Consider the following 18,019-nt stretch of genomic DNA (forward strand, 5'->3'; position numbering starts at 1 on the left):
AGACTTTTTTTTTCCTTATTTGAGCCACAAAATGGGTTCTCCTTTTGTGGAGTGTCTCAAAATGCACACAGGATCAGCATTCGTCTCCAAGGCCTCGCAGGCAACATATGGAGCCCTCCAAGTTAGTCTTCAACTTCCCAGCGGCTGTTGTGAAAGGTGCGCCACTAACTGCGGCCCTCGGAGAGCTAATTAGAACCCCTTGTGCTTAAATCTCGCTTAGAAGTTGCTGAGGGCAGCATCAGACCAACCAAGGCAGGATCTGTACCGCCTCCAAGATAATAAACACAATTTGCATATAATGTCAAGGTTTGAGATTCTTCAGCAATGGCTAAGCTGCTCTCAAAAAAAGTTTGCAGCACATCTGATCATTTACAGCCTTTTGTATTTGACAGGAATGTTTAAAATCATGCTTGTAGTTTTCATTAATATTTTGATGCTTTAGTGCTCACTAATTATCACTCCCACTTTATTAAACTAGTGATTTGTAGCAGATATAAAGCTTGACATTTGGGGTTCCGACAATGCATATTTAGCTGCGGAGTAATTAAGCTCGAGCAGCCTTCATTCATACCTGCCAGAGTGTAGTACTGAACGGTTACACAGTGACGATTTCAATTAATGAAAACGTCTAAAGCATCTTGCACGTGGGATCACTGTGCTGGGTCTAGCTTGACAATATTTGTCATGCGCTGTAAGCCTACACAATTACACAGACCGAACATAGTAATTGCTGTGTAGAAGCTCTCCCAATGTTATAAAATGGAATTACCTTGACGGAAAGTGCTTGTGGGTCGAGGTGGAAGAGGGAGGCGGGGAGCGCAGAGGGTACAAAGGGACAACCTTTAACCGAACTCTACATCATGATTCACTTTTAAGAGGACAAAAAAATAAAAAATGTCTGAAAGTGCAACCATTTCTGTGATTTAGGGGATCTTTTGAGAAGCGTATTACTAGAGGTGACAGCTTGTGGGAGATAGGCAGGTTGTGTTAAGAGGAAAGGATAAGAGGCTATGACATTATGTCTGCAGGGTTAAGGTGTCAGAGTCAAAGTGTGAACCACTATTACTGGATCGATACTTCTCAGTTTTGTACTTATCTGGCCTGATGGCAAGCTGCATTTCGGGATATACGCTCGGACTAAACGTGACAACTGAGAGAAGGACTTCCTCTATTTTCCATACTGAAAATGAACCATTTAATATCTGAGCAGTGATGCTGGTAACACGTTACTCCAAAATGTGTGCATTTTCAAGTAACAACTAATCTAAGTCATCAGACTAATATCATAAAAAGTCACTTTGAAAATTACATTTTCTAACACAAGCAGGAACACTTAACTGCCTGTAAGAGGCACCAGAGAGAAAGGATGGAGTCAAATAAACAGCACACTCTCCTCCCGGAGCCTCCCTCACATACCGGTACTTATTTCAAAGTAAAATTAATGAATAATAAAATACAGAAAACACCTGATTCCTATCACTATTGTACTCACTAATATGACAAAACAAATAACTAAACATTATAGAACATGAAAGAAAGGGAAACTCTGGTAATGCATTGTGGGAGAATTCAAATTTTCATTCATTATTATTTTGAGTCTGTCATTTAAAAGCAATAATATTTATGTTTGTTGCACACTGTTTAGCTTGCAGTGTTATCTAGCTTCAATAACATTAAGTCCAAAAAAAAAGATCGCAGTGCAGTATGCATTCACAGTCACACAAGATTCACTGACTGAAGGTCTCTAAATGTAATCATTATATTTATAAACAATGTACATTAGAAATGTTAAGCTTTGCATTACAACAATAATATATCAATATATCAAATACGCAATAAGTCTTTATTTTAGAAATACTGTCTTTATTTATTTAAATTTAAAAAGTAGCACATTTGTTAAGTGAAAGCCTGAAAACACTTTTTTTTCTAGTAAAATAATTATGATAAGTCAAAAAGGTTGTTGTCTTCATTTTCAGAGGTTGTTAACTTGACATTGTCATTGACAAATGGCCACCTTTTGGCGAGTGCTTTATGACGCGGAGCCTTGAAAAAATACACGGACTGAGAAGGACCGCCTGTACTGATGCGGATCGACGGACGTATTTTTTCTGAGGCTTCGCGCCATAAAGCATTTGCTGATGGGCCCAGCTCTGTTTCTTTTATTTTGGAATACAAACTAACTGTTCTTAAACGTCACTATTAAAAACACTTTCAATTAAGTGACAAAGTGGTCGGTATCTGCTAAATGTAACTATTGAAATAACTTGTAATATAAGTTAATTACTTTATAAAGCAAGTAATCAGGAAAGTAACTGAGTTACTTTCAAAGTAATCGGGTAAAGTAACTAATGGTAAGTTTTTCAAGGAAACTGTGGCAACACTATCTGAGGCCATTTCTTCATCAAAGATAAGATTTATATAGTGAAAGATGGAAAGCTCTTTGGTTATTGTAAATGCCATTTTGCAGCAAAAACACAACTTTAAACGTCCATTGTTTTTGCTTATGGTTTAAGAAGAAAAATTGCACTGAAGCAATGTCCATTCCTTTGCAGGGGGGGAAAAAACATTGTGGAGTGAGAGTGAGACCCACAAAAGTGTGTACTTTCAAGTCTTTCATTAAACTTCAGTAGCTTGTGAGTTAATCCTCGTTGTACATAGAACAAAAACTCCGCATTCAACAATTTAGAAAAAAGCCAAGAGAAGAGAAGTGAGAGGGGGGACTGGCCTGATCGCTACGTATTCATATTCCGTTGCAGGCGTTATCACTTAAAAGGCTTTCTAATTACAACAACAAGACAAAAACTCCTTGGATTCCTTCCAGACCCGCTAAATGATAAAATAAGCTTGCACTCTCTCTCCTTCTTAATCTCTGCAAAGCACCTTGGAGCCTCATCTCCCAAATACAGGCGAATGAATGTGAAAATGCCATTTAGAGATGCAGGTGTGACATTTGATAAGAAACTTCTGGATTAAATATGTTCTGCTAATGAGCAACCCAGCTACCCCATCAGGGCAAACTATTGGTGGGATTGTGTGCGAGCTGATAACATTCCACATTGCAAACATCCAAATTCATTATTAATAAACAGCCGCAGTCTCTCTATCACACAGAATGTCTGGATCCTTCAGTGGAGAGACAGGAATGGTGCGTCTCATTAAGGGAGCCAAAGGAAAAGAAGGGGGAGCTATGGGTGGGCTATGTACAAGCGCAGGGGTATCATCTGTTTTCATATTTAGCTGTTTGGGGCTTTTTCGGGGACGGGAATGGAGACGATTTCAAAGGCTATGTTAATGTTGCATTGACTATTGGAACAAAAGGCTTCAACGTTTCGGGGGTTCTGGCAGCAAACGCGCGGCTTATTCGGCAAATAGGGCGAGCGGGCTCAGCTATCGGAGCAGTAGACTTGGAAGTCCCCGGCCCCGACTTGACATTTAGAATGATTTGGAGAAGATTAAAGCGGTATTACCGCTGTAGCCGTTAATGTGGCTCTGTAATGAGCGGGGAGTGTATTAGTGTCGTGCCTGCCAAAGTTGCGCACACTTTTAAAGAACAGCGACTCTTGACGGTATCATGGTCATCTTCTCGGGCTGCAAGGAGCCGCGGGACTGGCGGAAAACTCCTGAGAGGGAAGGGAAGCTTCCTCCGTCTTGTCAGTCTAAACCAGCTTAGTTCAGCCAGCCAGCAAAGTGTCTCGGATTGACAGGCAGCACTTTGTTATTCGGACCAGTAACTGGAAGTCCATGTCTGCTGCATGCCTGGAAATATTTTATATTCAAATATAAATTAGAAATGGAATGTGTTATTTCAGGCCCAGTAAATGGCTATGCACTCTTTCAAGCTTCACGCAAACCTTCTTCTAAAGGCAAAAAAAAAAAGGGGGGGGGGGTGGTGTGTGGTACTCAGCTTTAGGAATTTTGCCAGGTTTGACAATTATTATTTTGTTCTGTCGGCTTTTTGCAAAGCACATGCAATGACACCAAGTGGCAGCAATCCTACAGGGAATAAATTTCTCTAAATCCTCGTTATCTACAAAAATAAAAGCACAGGTAATTTTAGCATGTGCAAATGAAGGTTGCAGGTGTCGTCCACCCGTTTCAACATGCTTTATGATGTTAATTAGTTGTTAGCGTAATTTGCAGCCGCCGCCGTCAAGCGTGAGAAGTTCAGAGACCCGCTGTTAACAGAGAGTCAATGCGGTGGCAGCGTTTCAAGAGCTCCCGAACAGGATGGCCGGTGATAACGAACAGGTGATGGGGCCTGATGCCTATGGCAGCGGGATATTGCAAAGACAATTGAATTCATAGCGAGGAATGAATCTTCCGGACAGCGTATCGAATGTTAAAACAACACACATTGCATGCAATTTGCTTATGCAGAGGGGTGATAAAGTGTGGTTATTTAAAAGATAAACAAAGAGGGGATCTCGCGCAGTAAATTGTGCATGTGTGTTTATTCCCGATGAGTAACGCCAGAGGTTTATAGTCCCCGACACAGGCAGCAGTACTTTATGGCCTCTCTGTTTGTGTGATAGTAGTATTTATGATATTGGAATTTATGTGGCGCTGTACTCGCACTGTCTGTGTCTCAGTAGTGGTGTGTATTTAAATCTACTTGGGGAGATTTTGTATGTCTTGTGTGAGTCTCCGCATAACGAGAGGTCAGCTTGATGAGACGACATTCCCTCTGAAGGAAATCCAGCCGGCTAAGGTTAAATACGACGTTGTGCGAACCAATGCCATTCATTTGGAGGAGTTTCATCTCCCCGGCCGGCCATGGCTAATCTGAAGCACCCGCAATGACATTTCCAGTCCGCTTCACCCGACTCCAGACATATTTGCTCACCCGTGCCACTTGTGTCCCGTTAAGATTTAAACAGCAAACATAAAATGTAGACGATAACCTGTGAAAAGCTATGGAGGGGCTTGACTGCCAACATTATTTTAAAGACCAGATCCATGCGCTGCGGCGCAGCAGTCGGGAGCGATTATCTAATGTGATCCTTCTCAAAGTCATTCATCTGCCGATCCTTTATGCCCCTCAAACCCCGCCACACACACACACACACAGGCACACCAAGCTCTATGCAAAAGCGGACCCCTAATCATGTCGACGCCGTGTGTCAGTGCCGTGGATGAGCAAGGCCTAGAGATGAGAACGGCTCTGTAAACACGGGCAGGCAGCAGAGAGCTTCTCCCGACATTGCTCAGAATAAGCAAACGGGAAGATTTAGGGATTTTGCCACGGCCCAACTTTGTCGTATCAGCTCAGGGTCTTTTTCGACGGTTTTCGGGGGTGCTGCCTATGAGATATTGTTCTTAGCCCACCAAGTGCCTCCTGCCTGTTATAAGCTGTCTTTTGTCAATAGCATTACAGAATGTCGGAGATGAATGTTTCATATTTTTTCTCTGCTGTGAATTTGTCACTCATCCTCTGCCGTTAACCTTAGTCATTGACCACTGTAATCATAGACCAAGGTTATTTTAGTTAACGAAAACGCAAAAACTAATATTAAAATTCAAAGAACAATTTGGTTGATGAAATAAAATAAGAATGAAAATGCTTTTTTATCAAACTAAAACTAACTGAAACTTCATTATATGTTTACAAAACTAAACTAAACTAAAACTATAATTATAGTGAAAATGTCCTTCGTTTTAGTTTTTGGCAATTAATATAATGCATGAGTCCTTTAGGATGATTTTAAATGTGATTTTAAGTATATTTATTTTTATATTATTCGAAATACTGCCAGTTGAACGTGTGTCACCCAGAAGTGACGTCATCTAGCAGCAGCCAATAGAAAAGCACCTTTAGATGATGTTGCTCCTTAGGCGATAATTTTGCCTGCTTGACTTTTGGTTCCAATGGCTCGGTTTGCCTGCTTTTTACATTTAACTCAGCCGAAATGCAACACTTGGTGCGAAATCAAATAATTTTTTTCATTTTACCATGGTGTCTTTTAAATACTGCGCACAAGTAATGCACATTTTTTTAAACTAAATTTAATACTGAAACTAAAACTAAATTAAAGCCAAGCATTTATTAAATAACTAAAACTATTTTTTAACTAACAGAACCACCCTGAAAACTAAACAAAACTAACTAATTGAAATTTTTTTCCTAATGCATTTCTCATTGCATGTATAAAAAATACAAAATAGCCACATTTATTGTTTCAGTGCAAAGGGCTCGCACATAAAAATGACCATTCAAGAACAAACTGCACAACTAACAGCCATGTCTGCCATCTAGTGGTGCTATTACAACCAAAAACTACATTTGATGCATATTTGCAGTTTGGTATCCGCACATTTACAATTTTCGTTCCTCATTTGTTTGATTTGTTACCCTATTTATCTCTCGATTTCCATGGAAAACATATATCCAATGATTGTCAACATTTTTTGACATTGCCTTTAGGGTTGTTTAAAAAATCATTTAAATTTAAAAAATCCACACAAAAAAATAACTTCTTTTTTTTTTGTTAAATCAAGGGGCCACTCAGGGTGTGGTGGCGGCCTGTATGCGAATCACGGGTCTCCAGTTGCCCATCCCTATCATAGACCATTTTACCTTTTACTATTGATGTGGAACTATCACAACACTTTAATATCCCGACACTTTAATAAATTGATTGTGCATCAACTGTGCTGTTTCCATAAACAAGCTAATACTAATACAATTGGCTGTGGGATGTTTATTAACAACAGTTAGATGTGTTCTCTCCCTTGTCGGGATTCTATTATGGAACACGCTCCCGCCTCTTGTTTTGATACAGTAGTCATTTAAAGACCGATCTTAATTGACTTATTTTTTCCGCACGTCTGTCGCAGCTTGTGCATCCACTGCAATAAGAGCCTGCTTCCTTTATTGGGCCACACACAAAGTACCAAGTTCAATTTTACCATTCATAATGAATGCAGCCTCGCCATTCAAATGCAGCCATAAGCACACAGCAGATAAGAATTTAATTAAATGTAGATTAAAACCAAACAGGAAAACACACTTGCTGATAATTTTTTTTATCACGTCCCCTGGTCATATTTTTTTCCCCTTATACTTTCGACTGCTTCTTCCTTGGGCTACATCTTTTCAGCTTGCCAAAAGTGGCGAAACACCTCGCACATCTCACCGTGGCACTGTGAGATTGTGTAAAATGCAAAATGAGGGGCGGTCACACGATTAATCAGAATCCTCGTGTCTGGGGAGGATGGAGGCTGGCGGAGGATTGAGGAGAGGAGGTGGAGGGGCTGTTCCGAGGTGCAAGGAAGGAATTAGTTTCTTCATCCCAAATTTGCATCATATTCCAAAGGACAATACCACCACTGAAGGCAACGGAAAACATATCCTTCTTTCTGCAACAACAATTTAATATGTTCTACAGTGCTGAATAAATGTCACCTTCAGTGTGAAATTGTCCCTACTTGCGAAACGTGTTGTTACACTGACTTCCTGGAAAGCAAGCCGGAGCGCAGAGTGCCACTGCTGAGAGTAGTAAACATTCACGCATCAATAATGTGTAGATTTCCACTGGTGACAGTCCACTGAGGCAACTTAGTTCATTTGGGGTTTATTTGAGGACAGTCTGACACTACTTGAGAATCTGAGCTGTCAAACAATTCATTTTTTAAATCAGATTAATCACATTTTAGAATTCTGATTAATCGTGATTAATCGCTTAATTAAAAAGGCTTTTTTATCAACATTTTTTTACCCGTCAAATTTGAAGAGCAACTATTATGTGTGTATTTTTTCGACATTTATTGTTATGAGGACAGCTCAACCTCTTTTTCTAATCAGTTAATTACGGGCTGTATTCAAAATGGGGGAAAAATCCCCCAATATTATATATATATATATATATATATATATATATATATATATATATATATATATATATATATATATATATATATATATGGGCTGTCAAAATTAAATTGAAATCTTTAAGCCATTAAAAAAAAAAAACTCAGTTAACTCAATACTTCCTGTTAGCCTACAGTATAACCTGCAGCCAAACCTAGACACTGGTGCAAAGACGGACAAACACAGACTATAGGAAGTTTTACTTTCAGTTTTACTTGACGTTTGTTGGATAAACCTTAAGTAATTTCTGCACTTTACAAAGCCAAATTCAAATAGCATATTGGTTGTACATCTTTGCCGTGTCATGAGTAAAATACACTTCTCAAGTTCCCTCCGCCGGCCCCTCACAAATCTAAAGTATTCTAGTCAAGGATCAGCTATTAGAAAGCTATTAGAACAATCTTTGATTCTAAATGAACTTAGTATTTGATGGTTTTACATTAATTCCAAGATTTTACTCAAGTAAAAATCTGTTGAAGAAAAGAGTAGAAGAAGAAATAGAAAGGTGTGATCATTAATCACAATTAATTACGGAACATTGTGTGATTAATTAGTTAAAAAATTATAATCCTTTGAAATCAGAAATGTATATATTTACACCCAGTATCAACCAAAAGGGAACGTTATTATAGGGCTGTTTTGTTTTTGTTTTTTTGGGGATGAATTTATTTTCAGTAAAATTTAGTTAGCTCTATTGCCTTTGATATCTGATACTATCATCTTTCATCTTGATGTGAGCACACATCAGGTTATTATATGCTCCAAAAGGGGACTCAAATTGTGAAGCTACGGACTGGAGAGAACCTGAAAGTGTATGTTGCTATTGCATTAATGATCCGGGGTTGCCAACAGGATGCTGGTGATGATGCATTAGGTTTGAACACCTCCACAGTGCCCGCCCGTGTGCCCGCTGCCCCGCTACTGCATCGGAGTTCCACTCTATTACCCTCACGCAGGCGTTTGGCCTTTTCTGTAGGGAAAAGAGCAATTTCCTGTCGCAGTCTGTTTGATCAAGTGCTAAACCCTCGTGATCAATAGAGAGACAGATGTCGGCTCCAGATGGCCGCGTGGTGATACCTGGGGCAGCGTGGGGGCTTGCCAGGACGAATGAATGGCAATGAGCTGGGGCAGCGAGCGTGCTCCCTGATGCAGCAGCTACCGAGACACAATATGACTGACGCAATTAGGACTTTTAGCTTCAAATTGTTTCCTTTCCTTACAGAGTGACAGAAAATTATGATGATCACATACTAAGCATACAGTGAGGGGATTGGTGAATAGAACCTAAACAGTTTAATATATATATATATATATATATATATATATATATATATATATATTTATTTTTATTTATTATTTTTTTTAAAGCCCACATCGAGGTACGACGGCATATTAGGGCCACGTATAAATATACTGTTTATTTTGTAGAGGACTGGAGCAATATAACTTGCAAAATTGCCACTTTATAAAGTGGTATATTTGCCACTTTATAGTCGTAAATTCGCGAGAAAAAAATCATAAATTTGCGAGTATATAAAGTGGCAAATTCGCCATTTTATAAAGTGGCAAATTTTCCACTTTAAAAAGTAGCAAATTTCCACTTTATAAAGTCTCAAATTTACAAGTTTATAAAGTGACAAATTTGCCACTTTATAAAGTGGCAATTTTGCCTTTTAAAAAAAACTTGTAAATTTGCGACTTTATAAAATTAAAAATTTTCAACTTTATAAAGTGGCAAATATGCCACTTTATATACTCGCAAATTTTTTTCTCGCGAATTTGTGAATTCATAAAGTGCCAAATTTTCCACTTTAAAAAGTTGATAATTTTCCACTTTATAAAGACGCAAATTTACGAGTTTATAAAGTGGCAAATTTATAGTCTCAAATTTGCCACTTTATAAAGTCACAAATTTATGACTTCATAAAGTGGTAAATTTGCCACTTTATAAAGTCACAATTTTGTGAGTTTTTTATCTTGCAAATTTGCCACTTTATAGTCGCAAATTTGCCACTTTATAAAGTCACAAATTTCCAAGTTTTTTTTACTCGCAAATTGGCAAATTTATAGTCGCAAATTTGCCACTTTAGAAAGTGGCAAATTTTCGATTTTTTCTCTCCAAATATTGCCCCCACTCCCTAAAAAAAATACAATTATACGTGGCCCTAATACGCCGTCGTAAATTCCAATTTTGACGAGCAGAACAATAATGTTTGAATTCCAAAGTGGATGACAGGTGCATCTCTGTGGCTCGGTCCTTCTGGAGAGTAAGAAAATAACTGCCAGCACCAGAAGGCCAAAAGTAGACCTCTCCAAAGGGGAGAGACAAGGCAAGAGAGAGGCTCCCAGTTTTTAAACGGCGAGCATTTGCATTAGGCTGGCATCCACCATACAACACACACACACACTCCACCCCCAACACACACACAGAATGGCCAGCCAGCCCATGTGGTGTAGAGCCGGAGCCATGTTGGAGAAGACACTGAGGCACGTGGCAGTGTCTTTACTGCTCTCCCAGAATAAAAAAACAAAAAAACAACAACTACACATCGTGAGCCTTTCACAAGCATGATGGATAAGTGGGGGTGTGGTTGATGCGGGACACAGCTGGAGGGCAAAAAAAGGGTCTGCATCGGTGTAGTCAATCAAATCGTGGCTTGGTCTGGACAGGTTTCCGACGAGCCCGCCGCCCCAGCGGGGGCCGCGGTAAACACATGTCGACTAGCCACAACCAGGACACGAGCACAACGACCCGCAGAGAGGGATACTTAATAGAGTCCTCAATGGGACGGACCTGTCCAAAAAAAGAAGAAAGCGGAGCAGAGCGTGCTGGAGGAGCCAGGCAGATCTTTTTGTGTGAGAGAGAGTGCAAATGAGAGGAAGCAGCTTGCAGTGTAGGAATGTGCAACTGCTATTGTCTGACTGACAGCACAGAAGTTGAAATTGCCCTCTTTCCTTTATCACATGTGCAGCGAGAACAATTTATTTGCTTTGAAAAATAAAACAAGAAAATAATTGTAATAAATCCAGCGAGTAACCTCTTTAAAAGGTTTCCTCTTGAGATCGTCGTAAATTGACGATGCCTAAAATGTGAAATATTCCTTTTTCAATTAAATACATAATTGGAAAAAAACCTTTTATATGGCAAATTGAAGCAGAAATTCTCGAGTTGTTTGCACTCTAATAGAGCAAAATAGATTCACATTCACGTCTGTTATGTTCTCCTTGAGAATGATTATAAGACTATTAGCAGGCAAACATTCCCTGCCAGTGCTGTTCTCGCTGTAGAGAAAATCTCCAGGGACCCGCCTGACAAATGTGTTTGAATTTCAGTGTCAAATTTCATTTTGACATTTGCTGAATCATATCCCCGCTCAATTATCATCTTTTAATGCCTTCAACAATTAATAATACTCTTTTTTTTTTTTGACAGACATTTTCCAAGTACAGTGGGAATTGCTTAGGAGTGTGTACTGTAAAAAGGGCACGTGTGTGCGCGTGTGTATCTTCTCCCGACGGGACTTTTTAATTTGCAGACTGTGGCCTGTATGTCATTCGCTCAAGGCCATCCATTAGCTCTCAGTATGTGGACAGAGACAAATGCTTGATGCCAAAAATTGTCTGGACATTTGTGGAGCTGCATGTCTGTAAACATATTTCACAACTTGTGTCTGCTTTTTTGTAGAATTAAAATAAAACATTTCAGGTAATACTTAATGTTATTCAAGTGCATGTTATATGTAGTTTCCAGGTCCAAACTGTGTGTAAGGATTTTTTATTTTTATTTTTTTCTAGTTGTGATGACAAATTGATCTTTACCTTCAAGCAAAGATGTAAAATCACTCTCTTCTTATGGCATGGGGACTCCATCTCACATCGTCACAGCATCAACATCCACTCGCAGGAGCTTGAACATGAGAAGAGTGCCTCCTAGTGGCCGTCCTAAAACCTGAGAAGGACACAGTTCAAGCTGTGACTGAAATACTGTACCAGTCTGCAAATTTGACTTTGTTGCCTCGTCAATAGCAGCAAACTAGTCTCGCTCTAAACGGGCTCCCTTTCCTCTCTGCTTGCTCTGACAGCGCCGAACAAGTCGGCCGGGTGTGTGCAACTGAGCCATCCACAAACAGTCCAAATATTTGCCAGTATTCATGAGGAGGATTTGTTTAGAGTATGTCAATGCGCCGTCTGCTGTCAGGTGCAGATGCAGATATTAGTCATCCATCCATTAGTGATTAATCACAGGACGTTTACTTGACCTCCTCCTCCAATGTGAGGCTTTACTGTATTTACAATTGAACAAAACGGAGAAAAAAAAAAGCTTGGCATTTAGCAGCATGCAGCTACTTGATATTCATAGGCGTGTGAAGCGTGTTCCCATTTGACCAGGAGAAGTTGGAGCTGATTTGAAGACAAGAAGAGGAAGGTCTTTAATTACAGCCCTCACTTTGGCTTTAGGCACCACTGGCTTTACTCACAATTAAGACCGGCGGCTAGCGCACAGCCAATAGAGATGAGAGCTGCTCGCGCCAGCACAAAAAAAAAGTCTTAACAATCCTTATTAAGCTCAGAAGGACAGTGTTAAAATCATAGGTGAGGAAACTTTACTTCCTCGCAATAATTTAACAACTGTCTAGATTTGGAAACAGGGACACAGTCTAGGGTTATTCTCTCTCTCCATTATTACGCATGTCGTTAAATTGGAACATACAACTGAGGTCTTGCGAGGTCTCTGATGCCGATACCAATCATTAGAATGACATTTGGAGCCAATATTCACTCACTTTCACTAAAAGGGACAATATCGGCATTAGAATTTACATCAATCTGATTTGTTGGATCAGGATCGGCCGATATTTAGAATTTTATGCAAAACCAGTGATCGGCTGTAATGTCTTAATTTGCCTGATCGATCAATGACATCATTGAAATGAGACATTACATGTTATGCTAACAGTTTATCAGTGCTTTTTTTTAAATATAATTTTTTAGGTTTAATTTTCTTTTCTATGCATTTCAATTAGCGTCAATTGTACGTAGACTTTCGCTCTTCGTGGGCCAGGCCAGTTTCTATCCCCCGCCAATGAATATATTGCTCCATCTTCTGATCGAATAGGTGATCGTTTATCGTTTTTCTCAAAGTCACTGATCAGTGATTGGCTGGAAAATCCTGATTGTGTAAAGCCTAATTGGCATCAAAGTTAAAAAAATAAAAAATACAAACTCCAACTCTTTGTTGAAATGTTTACATCTTATTATATATTATCTTTACAAATTTGCTAAATGTTTTTTTTTAATGTATTTCTTTTCGACAAAAGACAACTTCTGCTTAAAAATTTTAGCAAAAAGTTCCGGGAGCTCGCATGGTCATCAGCATGTCTGAAAAAGTTAAATGAAAACATAGACAAGTAATTAGCTCCCTATTGATTTCTAAGGTAAAGGAAGTCTTTTCAAAATTTCAAAAGATCAGAATTGCAAAATGTTCACTTGTAATTTAAATTTCAAACCAAAAACAGGTGTGTGACTTAAAAAAATGTATTTAAAATTTAAATAAAGAGTTTCCTGAAGTTAATACACATTTTAATTGATTCTCACAAGCCAATGCGGATATTTGTCAAAACCCCGAATATCGGCGCTCTATCCCAGTTTTGTGCAACTTTAAAGACATTTTTGTTCCTCCCAAATATTGGTCACATTCCAAATTGCGCAACCTTCAGTCAGCGCCCCTTGTTACAAATGACATACAACGCATTCCTGCCTAACTTTTCCCGTGAGCTCCATTCCAAGCGCGCTGTCATACGTGCGACTGTACTCCAGATCCGTAATGGCCTCTGCAATGTTAATGTGTTTGGACAGATGGGAGAGGCAAGTGCTGATGTGCTTAACTACGCATTTTACAGCGAAACTATTAAAAGAGTTGTGCTGTTTACACACCAACATTTGAATACCTGTCTTCAGGCCAGTTTAATTATCCGAGCCCTTCTGTTATTTCTGCCGCTTTGTTGTCTCGCAGCTTTGCACAAGGCATGAGATTTGTTTGCGACTTCATTAAGATATGGCGGCGCCGAGCTGTTTGCAGGGAGCAAAAAATAAAAACATCCGGCGCATGTATCTCACTTTGCCCTGCCTCCCCCGTAGATACTGTACCTATTCTATTCCGTTGAAGCGTTTTCTTATAAAGTCATTTAACTTGAGGAAATTAAAACAAAATGCCCTGTGATGTCTGCACTTTGAAATCTCTTGTGGCACATGCCCCAAGTGATTCATCCTGAGACGTTTGATTAGTTTGTAAGTACGTACAGAGGGGGCGGGGGGAAAGGGTTTTTTGCATTATAAATGCGTTTCATGAATTTCCCTCATATGCTCATCTTCAACTGTGTGTTCAAATAAAGCATTAATCAAAAGGAAGAAGGGACGAGGGCATTTAGCCAGCGGAGCTATAGTCTCAGGGCCTCAGTGAGCTGGTGGATATGGTATTGAGAGACTTTAGGAAGCAGTGGTTTTTAATTATCTGGACCACGTACAGGATGCCGTTTTGATTGTTTTAATGAGGCAGCTGGCCTATTGTCTCGCCTTAATTCCTCCATTGTTTTTACAATATGTCATAGTTCTTTATTCTTTTATCAGGTGCTCTGCAGGAGGATTTAGACAATAGCCTTCATACCAACTGCATTGGCTACTGCACAAAGGCAGCTCAGTGCAGACAGTTAGCAGGCAAACAAGTGCAAATCACAAGCTGCACTTTTCCCAGCCTTTTCGCCCAGTTTCTTGACTTGCGTTTGGTCTTTCGCTCTCACTCTTGACCTCGCTTCTCAGGCATTCACTCGCACAAATGACGCTATTATCACGGCCGGCTCACACCGTTTTGTCATTTCAATCGGCATCTTTGGAAACAAGGTGTCAGGAGCACATTGGTAACAATTTTGCACCTTGATAGAATGCTGTTCTAATTCTAGGAGTCATATATGCAGGCAATATCAATATACTGTAGATACACTGTGCTCCAAATTATTAAGCATGTATAGTTTTGTTTTGTTTTTTGGACGACACGGCAAACAACCACAACAGATATATGAAGGAAAAAAAATCTTTATTGCTTAACGCAGTGGTGCCCAAACTGCGGCCCGCGTGCCTTTTGTGGCCTGCCCTTGATTTTTCAGTGGCCTGCTGCACATACTAAAAGCCAGGGAAGGGCGAGTACCGATACCAGGTACCAGTATCGGGCCGATAGACGGCCTTATTTCAAGGTATCGGTACTTGTGATGGTGGCCGATACTAGCATTAGGCACCATCTTGTGCCCATTTTATAACTATAAATAAGAAGAATAGAAAATTGCCAATAATTTCACGCACACAATAATTGTATATTAGGATATATAGGTCATTGTTTTTTGGGGAAATTTTATGTATAAAAAGTATCGGTGACTACTCAAGAGTTGAGTACTTGTAATGGTGTCGGTCTGACAACAAAATTGTTATCGAGCATGCTTACTAAAAATGACTTTGACATGGTGAGGCTTGTTTTTGTTTTGTTTTTTAAAGAAGAAGAAGGAGAAAGGATGGAGGTGGACAGAGTGAGAAGGAAGGATGTAGAAAACAGATGTCACTATTAATCATAAATTGTATGGATGGCCAAGTGCCGATACCAGGTATCAGTATCGGCCCATACCTGGCCTTATTTTAAGGCATCAGTACTCGCGACAGCAGCCGATACGTCGGCCTCTTGTGCCCGCTTTACTATTAGAAACAAGAAATTACAAATTAGAAGAACAGAAAGTTGACATGAAAATGGTATATTAGGATGTATAACTCTTTCTTAAAGAACTAGTTATATTGTTATTTGCTATCGGTATCAGTGACTACTCAAGAGTTGAGTACTCATACTGTTATCGGTCTGAATAAAAGTGGTATTGAATATACCTAATAAATTGGTTTATATACTGTAGTGACTAATATAACAATCTTTGCCTTAAAAACACTGGTAAATAAAGATAATTCAATTTTAGAATAAAAAATTATTTATTTTCAAATTCAGCTCTGTCAAGGTCCGATTTATGAACATTAATGATCCTCAAGTAACTGTTTTAAAAATGGTCAGTTTAAAGGATCTTTGTGCAGTTTGTCACTTTTTTACTCACGACTGCCACCTCTGGCCCAAAGCGTAACTGCAGCATCTGTGCCAGGCACGTTCATGGTGCGCGTACGTCAATCAAAAAACAATTATTTTGAAAAGGCAAGATATATATATTTTTTTTAGATACTGTCACTTTCCTATTGGATCATAATATGGTCAATACGGTGATTATAGCTAGGTATGTAAAAAATATTAACCCTAATCCAGCATTTCCAAAACATATTGCATATTGCAAATGACTAAAACCACCAGAATGCCTCTTCAATGTTTTGTTTAGCGCCGAAAAAGTAGTACACCCAGTTCTGCTACTCATTTCCAGCATTTGTGCACACACCAGATGGATCTGTGGCATCCTTGGCTGAAGGGATGCAATCTGACTGCATATTCTGCTGTCAAAAGCAGTAAAACATTTCCACACACTCCGCATAATCTGCCTCCTTTTAGCTGAGGAGTCTACAGTGTCTTTGATAGCCATTGATCCAAAAACACTGATTTGTATCTCAGCACGCGGGACCTTGTTCATAATTCTCTTTGTAAGCTACGAGCGTGTCGTTAACTAAAGCGCTCCATACAGAGGAGAGAAACTTTTGTGGCTATGGCTGTGATATATTCCCCTTCATTGTCAGTCGCCGTTTGTATCTACCTTGATTGTAACTTGGGCAGACAGTAGAGAGGAGTTTTGTTATTTTAATTAGGAGATAAAAATTCAAAGGGCCTCTCCAGGCAGTGTGCGGTATGACAGAATCAAAACGATGAAGTGGAGCGCCCTGAAGTGTGTGTCTCGTCACAGTCGATTGGCCGACAGATAGGCATTGCTATTTAAACGGCTGACGTGCACACACACATACTCAAAGGGAGTAAGCCTGCACACATGGGTGGCATATTTTAATACCATTTCACTTCTTTGACACATTTGTGATGGTCTAATTTTCAATGCTGCAGATAGGAAGTGTTTAAATCAAGACAGGGATGCTAAAGCTTCAATTTGGCATCAAAAAAATAATGGGGCCAGACTTTCTTGAAAGGTATAATGATTTATTGATATGGCACAATGCTGTAAACACTGGATTCCACCACCTGGATGAAGTGAATTGTGTTCATTGAGAGCACTTTCATGCTGTTTACGGGCGGTTTTAAACCCTACGTTTTATAGGGTTTATGTAAACATGAGCAATCAGTGTTACACATGTGAGGGCTTTTCTCGCCACATCCCCCCCTCCACGCCTCTCCTCAGGACTCTCTTTATTTCACATCAGCTAGGGCTCAAATCACGTCCCCTCTCAGCCTGACACTGCGATGGTATGTTTGCACATCTTTGAAAGCTAACAGCGTGCTTTAATTAATTGTCCAGCTTTCCACAGAAACAATGTCCTAATTCTGCCATTTAGCTGAAGCGTATCATAGTTTGTTGTTATCTCTCCAGCCAGATTTCTGTAAATAGTCATATTAAAAACTTTAATCTCTTCAATGGAAAATGGAGTGCAGCTGAAAAACCTGTCATGTGCTGAGATAAATATTATCTTAGCTAAAGCCTTCGCTCTCTTCTTCTGCCTCCCCTCATTCACCCCCAGCCCCCTCATCCTTTATGACTTAATGAATACGTTCAGAAGATTTTAAAATGAATGCCTACTACCAAAACACAACAATCAAATAATATGGAAGACCTATTTTAGTGTTCAAAATGAAAACAGCCTGGGTAGCTAATTTTGCTAAGCTTTTGTGACGCTCAGCTTTTATGTAAACTCGGGTGATCATTTAAAAAAAAAAAAAAAAAAACAGGACACTACAATTTCTCTGAAAATCAAACATACAATAGATTCTCACCATGAAATATTTATAACAAATTTAATTGCTAGTCAATCTGTTGATCTGAGGTTGTGTTGTTGCTTTAGCTATTGCTAAATGCTATCATTGTTGACAGACACGACACCAGAAACGCTCAGCTCGCATACAGTCTGGCTATGTTTCCCATGTTTATTCGACACAGGAGCAGGAAGTAATTCTAGTCTAGGTATGAC

General features: G+C 39.4%; 2 protein-coding genes across 2 annotated transcripts in view; one reads left to right on the forward strand and one right to left on the reverse strand.

Annotated features, from left to right (window-relative positions):
• The window catches only part of zfpm2a (zinc finger protein, FOG family member 2a), a 138,908-nt gene that overhangs the window by 115,007 nt on the left and 5,882 nt on the right, over positions 1–18,019 (forward strand). The window lies entirely within an intron of this gene.
• LOC144057869 (uncharacterized) overlaps positions 11,627–18,019 on the reverse strand; it is a 42,216-nt gene continuing 35,823 nt past the window's right edge. Inside the window, exon 14 of the mRNA XM_077575847.1 lies at positions 11,627–11,816. The gene's annotated coding sequence lies outside the window, so the exon portion shown is untranslated. The remainder of the gene's footprint in view (positions 11,817–18,019) is intronic.

This window comes from Vanacampus margaritifer, chromosome 9, assembly GCF_051991255.1.
Source record: "Vanacampus margaritifer isolate UIUO_Vmar chromosome 9, RoL_Vmar_1.0, whole genome shotgun sequence".
Classification (NCBI taxonomy): Eukaryota; Metazoa; Chordata; class Actinopteri; order Syngnathiformes; family Syngnathidae; genus Vanacampus; species Vanacampus margaritifer.